This window comes from Hyposmocoma kahamanoa, unplaced genomic scaffold (genome assembly GCF_003589595.1).
Source record: "Hyposmocoma kahamanoa isolate Upper Pololo Valley unplaced genomic scaffold, ASM358959v1 180, whole genome shotgun sequence".
Classification (NCBI taxonomy): Eukaryota; Metazoa; Arthropoda; class Insecta; order Lepidoptera; family Cosmopterigidae; genus Hyposmocoma; species Hyposmocoma kahamanoa.
The window spans coordinates 337,084-343,144 of NW_020653711.1; the positions used below are offsets into that span (position 1 = coordinate 337,084).

Below are 6,061 nucleotides of genomic sequence, written 5' to 3' on the forward strand. Positions count from 1 at the left end.
TAAGACATAATTTGACAAGTCCCATGTGCTTGTAATTTCACCAGTACCATCCTTCAAAACCGGAACGCAGTAATTATCACTCACATTATTGTTTGCTGGCAGAAATATCGTATTGATATTGCGAAAAAACTCAACTGTGCAGCAATTACATAGGATTAAAAATATCCGAAAGATTGCTTAAAAGCGAAATATTTCTATTCTTATTTGAATTTACTAATGCTTTATACTTCTCGACGAATTCACATTTACTGAATATTAAATGCGTTTAAATTTTACGACATTTTCTTATCACAAAGTAAAAACTATATTTATGACAACGCAATATTTGTAGGCACATTCGGCATATTAATTATAATTTATATTTTTTAACAACTGGCTGTTATAGCTTTATAGATTGTAAAAACAGTCAATTTTACAAACAATTGTAGTTAAGCATTCTGGGCGAAAAGTCTCGAGTTCGCGGTTTGAAACATCAGGAAAAAATTGTTAACAAGAACTTTTAAACTATACTTAATAATAGCCTTTAGAATTAATAACAATTTCAGTGGTCAAAGTTTGATTACCGTAACATTACACTTTAAGAAAACATACAATACGTAGGCAAATTTACAATTGGATATGGTGTTTACAACAGTTTTAATTATATTTAAAATTTAGTAGCAGTGGAGCTCCTTGTGAAAGAATCCAGGGTAGTAGTGCCACCTTACCTATTTCTGCCGCCAAGCGGTAATGTGAGCATTACTGCGTTCCGGATTTGAAGGGTAAGGGTGGTATTACAGGCACATGGGACTTATCAACTTACGTCCCAGTGAGACGGGTGCAGTGCCCGTCAGATCTTTGCGATTTAAAGCTCAGACAGAAGACAGGCGTGTCGCTTAACACCAGACACGACTTGTGCGTCCCGTCAGTTGGTATTATAAAAAAATATATATTTCTACCAATATGTAATAAACCACAGCATATTAATTGGTTATAAAACCTTGCAGGATGTGCTACTAGCTACACTGTGCCATGACAATAAAATAAGTAGATTATGATTTATGGTGTACTTGTTAGTCTACTTATTCAACATGTAACTTGACTATTAAGTCATCAGATTATGTTATTTGTACTGAGTCTACAATAAAAATTGTCACTTAATGTCAAAATTGTATACTTTTTCATCCATACACGGTAAATCTGGACTGCACTAATCGTAAGCGACATAGAATTCAATTTAAATGTTAAGTGTCGGCTTTTGAACTTGTACAGAGTATTTAATACAATAGTTATATCTATGTTGACAAACGGCAACCCGTAGAGTTTCTTACTCATACTTCTCAGGGAAATTTGCCTAACGAATGAGCGGAAGAGTTTAACCAATTTGACGATTTCAAGTGCTTATCTATGATATAATAATGATTATTTTGATTTTTGATTTTATGTTGTGAAAACCTTTGGGTTTTATTGCGTTTTTCTTAACCTTAAATTCAATTAATTCGAAAATAGTTGTGCAATTCCATTTGGTGATCAAACTTCGCCATCCCTCTTAACAAATGTATTCCCAGTTGTTTTTGTGTCTTATTTTTTTCATATTGTTTAATAGTTTTTAACAATGTTAATTCACGTTTTAGATAAAACTTTTTATAATTTAAAAAAAAAATTGTGGATAATCACAGCTGCTGCGCTTTAAAGACGCCTTGTGGCCCAAGACGCTAAAAAGTATCAAAATCTTTTGGGACACCGTGTGTCTCTAGGACGCATCATGAGTTAATCGCGTTAAATACTTTACTCGTTCGACATATTTGCGGGCAGCACATCGATACTTTCAATGAACACTACGCCAACTTAATTTTTCGATCTATTCTGTTTTTATTTTGTTTTTTGTTTCTTTTTTTCACAAAATTGATCTTTTTGTTTTTATTTTTCTAATTTTATTTTTTGTTTCTTTATTTTAACGTCACAAAATTCAAGGAGCATAATATTAGTAAATAAATATGGCTGTTTAGAAAAATAATAGAAAATAACCAAAAAATACAGTTGGCGTATTGTTTATTGGAGGTATCGAAATGTTTAATTACGAGGTTTTATTAAATAACTAAACGTATTCCCTTTTTCCTACTGACCTGTCTAATTGATTAGTAAATATCTAGTACCGGTATTCTAGTCAAGGCTGGACATGTACGGGTGTCCGGTCGTTACGTCACACAGGTCTTACGCAGTGTTAGGTAACCTAAACACCCGTAACTGGAATCTACAAGCAAAATAGTTCTAGAGACATGGGCTTGTCATAGGTTTATTTTTGTATGAAAACTAAATGCAGCAAATTATTTTCCTTCTCAAAACTTGTTTTTGTAACTAAAAATATATAGTAAATGGACTCTACATTGTCGATCAAACAGCAGTGTAAGTACATAATTTTTAAAATGATTTTTCTAATCTGTATTCATAACGCTTGTATTCCTGCCGAACTTCTTCTTTGTCACTTTTTAATAAGCAATAATGATAGATTATCAAACACTCTGACAACAAAAGCATTAGGGAACTAAAGATATGACATAAACTGTTAACTTCGAGGTACACAAAATTTTCGTCACAATTTAAAAAAACACTTACAAGAAAACTATAGCAACACAATGCACTATTGTTAAAAACACTAATAAAAAAACAAACGTCAGATAGTTTTAGCTCCGAATTTAAAATTTCGCGAGTGCTTCGGCACGGGTTCGTGTAATGTCGTTCGCGGCTGCGCTTTGCGACTACGCGTGGTGAACTGGTGCAAGCCCAGGCGATAGCGTAACAACGCTTACCACAACAATGTGCGTAGCTGAGCCTTATTAAGTTTAATAAGCTTTTGAAGAGAAGATCTACAGACTGAGATGGCACCATTGACAGCCAACAGCAGTTAAACTGTTCTAAATAAAAAAAGTGTTAATTTTGATATGATACGTAAAGGATGAAAGACGACGTTATCAACTGATATTTAATAATTCGACACTAAATATGGAACTATATTTATTTTTTGTTTGATTATGTTTCTAAATTTTACTGAAAATGATTTTTTTTAAAGTGATTTATGTTACATTTTCTTTAAGATAACCATGTAAAAGCGTCTAGAAATATTTTTTGGAGCTGAAAAAGAAGTAGATTTGTTTCTTTAAAGAAAAACAAAGATTTGTTTGAAAAACAAATACACGCGAATTAGATTCGAAAAAATGGTGTAACGATAGTGAAAATCGAAGAACTCAATATGAAAAAGAAATATCTTTAGTTGTTTTATAGTTTTGACAACCTGATTATTTAAAAATATACAAAACTCGATTACTAACAAACTTGATTACGAATTCGCTCCAACCGGCTACAGACTCGCGACAGCGCGACGCGACTTCGCGTGGTAAACTGCGCCCTCGCACAGCAAGATTACAACACGAGTGTTACGAACAAGCGACCGATATGGGTTGTTGTGGCACACATATTATGCACAAGCGAAGGTATAAGGGTCAGAAAAACTGGGTTAGTTGCGCTACTTTCCTATGACTTGACCCTTGCATGACTTAAGCTATTGCACATCGGGGTTTCCTCGAGCCCTTACTGTAACTAAACCATCGTCAACCGTCAACGTTTTCTAGAAAGGAAATACCTTCTACAGGCAGTTGCTTGAATGATTTTTTTAATAAAACTATTTTCTAGATCAGGTCGAATAAAATAAAACTCAAAACCGAATTCATAAACTGTCTGCTGAATTGTGAAAACATCATGAAATTGTATTTGAAATTTTTAAAGGTAATAAATAACGGCTATGTCGATTGGTCCGAATCACTGAGTAGTATTGCGTTTAATATACCTACGCGTTTCATGAGATACTACCGTCCTGTTGCAGTTCCCCTGGCAAGGACTAAATATATGTAGAAAAAACAGTTTTCTTTATCTTGCAAGAGTTTGAACCATGTGTTGAGCAGGAGCAAACTTAATATTGACAATCTAATTCGAACTGATTAAGGCGTCAACCTGTGGGCCCGTATGTTTAGTGGGCAATCATTTCGTGGCACAAGTATTAGGATATATGTTAGGGATTTGAGAGCGAATGGTTAGGTCTGTCAAGGATATTTTAAGAAGAGTGCTAGGTAGAGCAACACTGAACTTTCAGGAGTTATTTACTGTGATGTGTGACAATTCTGAAAATTTGGTTACGCTTACACCTTTACGTTTCTCACAACTTAAAGAACGTTATAATAACATAAGTACTGAACTCAGATTTACATTACATATATATTATATTCTATATATTTTATTTCTATTCTAAGTTAAGTGTATGTGCGCTCGTTGTTATTAGTCAGTATTTTACTATAAGCGAAAACTTTTAATTGGCTGTAAAGTATTTGATGATGTTTTTTCATTTGTTTTAAAGCTGTTGATTTTCCACGAATAATTAAATATATAAAGAGAGCACATTGCTCAAAAACCATTTCATTCCATGCATGTTCCACAGTCTCTTAATTCATAGCCTCGTAGTTTTATAAGACAATATTAAGTTAGTATATTTACATATTTTATATTACATGTTCATAATATTATGTTGTCATGAACAAAGCCATCTCGTCTTTGATTTCGTAAATTACACAATACTACTGACAGGCTAAATGCATAGACGAGAACACATCGATGATGAAAACTAGCCGACTATGACTCGATTGCCAAATCGATGCGAGTCCTGTGTTATGAAATATCGATAAATCGGTCGATTTCCTGAAGATGCGAGGAAACTCGTTTTCAATCAAATTAACGACTGCAATCGGAAAATTGTAGGGATTATTTTGGCGGTACAAACATTGCAACTGTAGTTACTAAGTCACTTAAATATTATATGTATATATTGTTCAGTTGATGTAATATATTTTTTGCCGAATCGGAATTTGGGTTCATATTTAATAAATTTCGAAGAAGAATGATTGATTTAGTAAGTGAAAAATAGGTAGGAAGATGTGAAAAATAACGTGGAAAATTTTGATTTTTACCGACTTCAAAAAAGGAGAGGTTCCCAATTCGACTTTATGTTTTTTTTGTATGTAAGGTACGCAATAACATTTTTGAACCGATTTTGATGATTATTTTCTTGTTGGAAAGAGGTAACCCAGTAGTGGTATCATTTAAATTTGAAGAAATTATTTCACCTCTGAGGGTGGCAAACTAGGGGGAGAATTCAGAAAAAATACTGACATTATTAAGTTATAAAAATATTATCATACTTTAATGGAGCAATTTTAATTAATTATGCATCTGTTGTTATGAGCAGTTGGTAGCGAATTTGAAATTCCTTGCATGATTTCTAATTAATTAATCATGTTATGTAACCGTTTTCATTTCTTATTTCTATAGTATTTGTAATGGCTATCAATTAAGTTATCATTAAAAAAAGGTAAAATAAAAAAAATGGTAATGTGAAGAGAGTGAACAATGAATTTAACCTGAATGTTGTAATTGCTGTGAGGTGTCGATGATTGACGAAAATATTAGCGCTCTACCACTACAATAGTTTCCAATTTAGTGTGTCTGCAACGATTATTAATAAGGTGCCAGAGTAAAACTATACCTACATCACCAAAAAATAGGACTCAATTTTGTTTAGATAAACCAATGAGTTACTGAGTACCTAGCATGATTGACTGGAATTTGAGGTTTAGTATACGCCTTCCATTATTATTATTATTATTGTGTATTAACAAATATATTATTTTCAATATATTATAATTAAGTGGCAACATGATCATTATTATAGTATTTATTTTATATAGTAGTTATTTATATAGTAGTTATATATATATCATCTAGATATTGTTTGTAGTACATAATTATGTGTAAATTAGTAATAAGACTGTTTGAGCTTTGTACTGCTGTTTTTTTGTCCCTAATAAGATAAAATAATACTTATTAAACTTATCCCCTTAAAACTTCTCTTTTAAGAATACCCGGGACTAACGGTGTGTATATGATTAGATATAAAGAGAAAAGCAGAATGCAATACAAAAACATATATTGTATATTAACAATAAGTTAACATTATTTTTATATTTAACGTTACACC

At 32.2% G+C, this 6,061-nt stretch overlaps 1 protein-coding gene across 3 annotated transcripts in view; it reads right to left on the minus strand.

Annotated features, from left to right (window-relative positions):
• LOC113226019 (glucose dehydrogenase [FAD, quinone]) overlaps window positions 1-3,374 on the minus strand; it is a 53,694-nt gene extending 50,320 nt beyond the window's left edge. For all 3 annotated transcript variants that reach the window (XM_026458526.1, XM_026458525.1, XM_026458524.1), the window contains exon 1: window positions 3,309-3,374. The gene's annotated coding sequence lies outside the window, so the exon portion shown is untranslated. The remainder of the gene's footprint in view (window positions 1-3,308) is intronic.
• Between the last annotated feature and the right edge of the window lie 2,687 nt (window positions 3,375-6,061).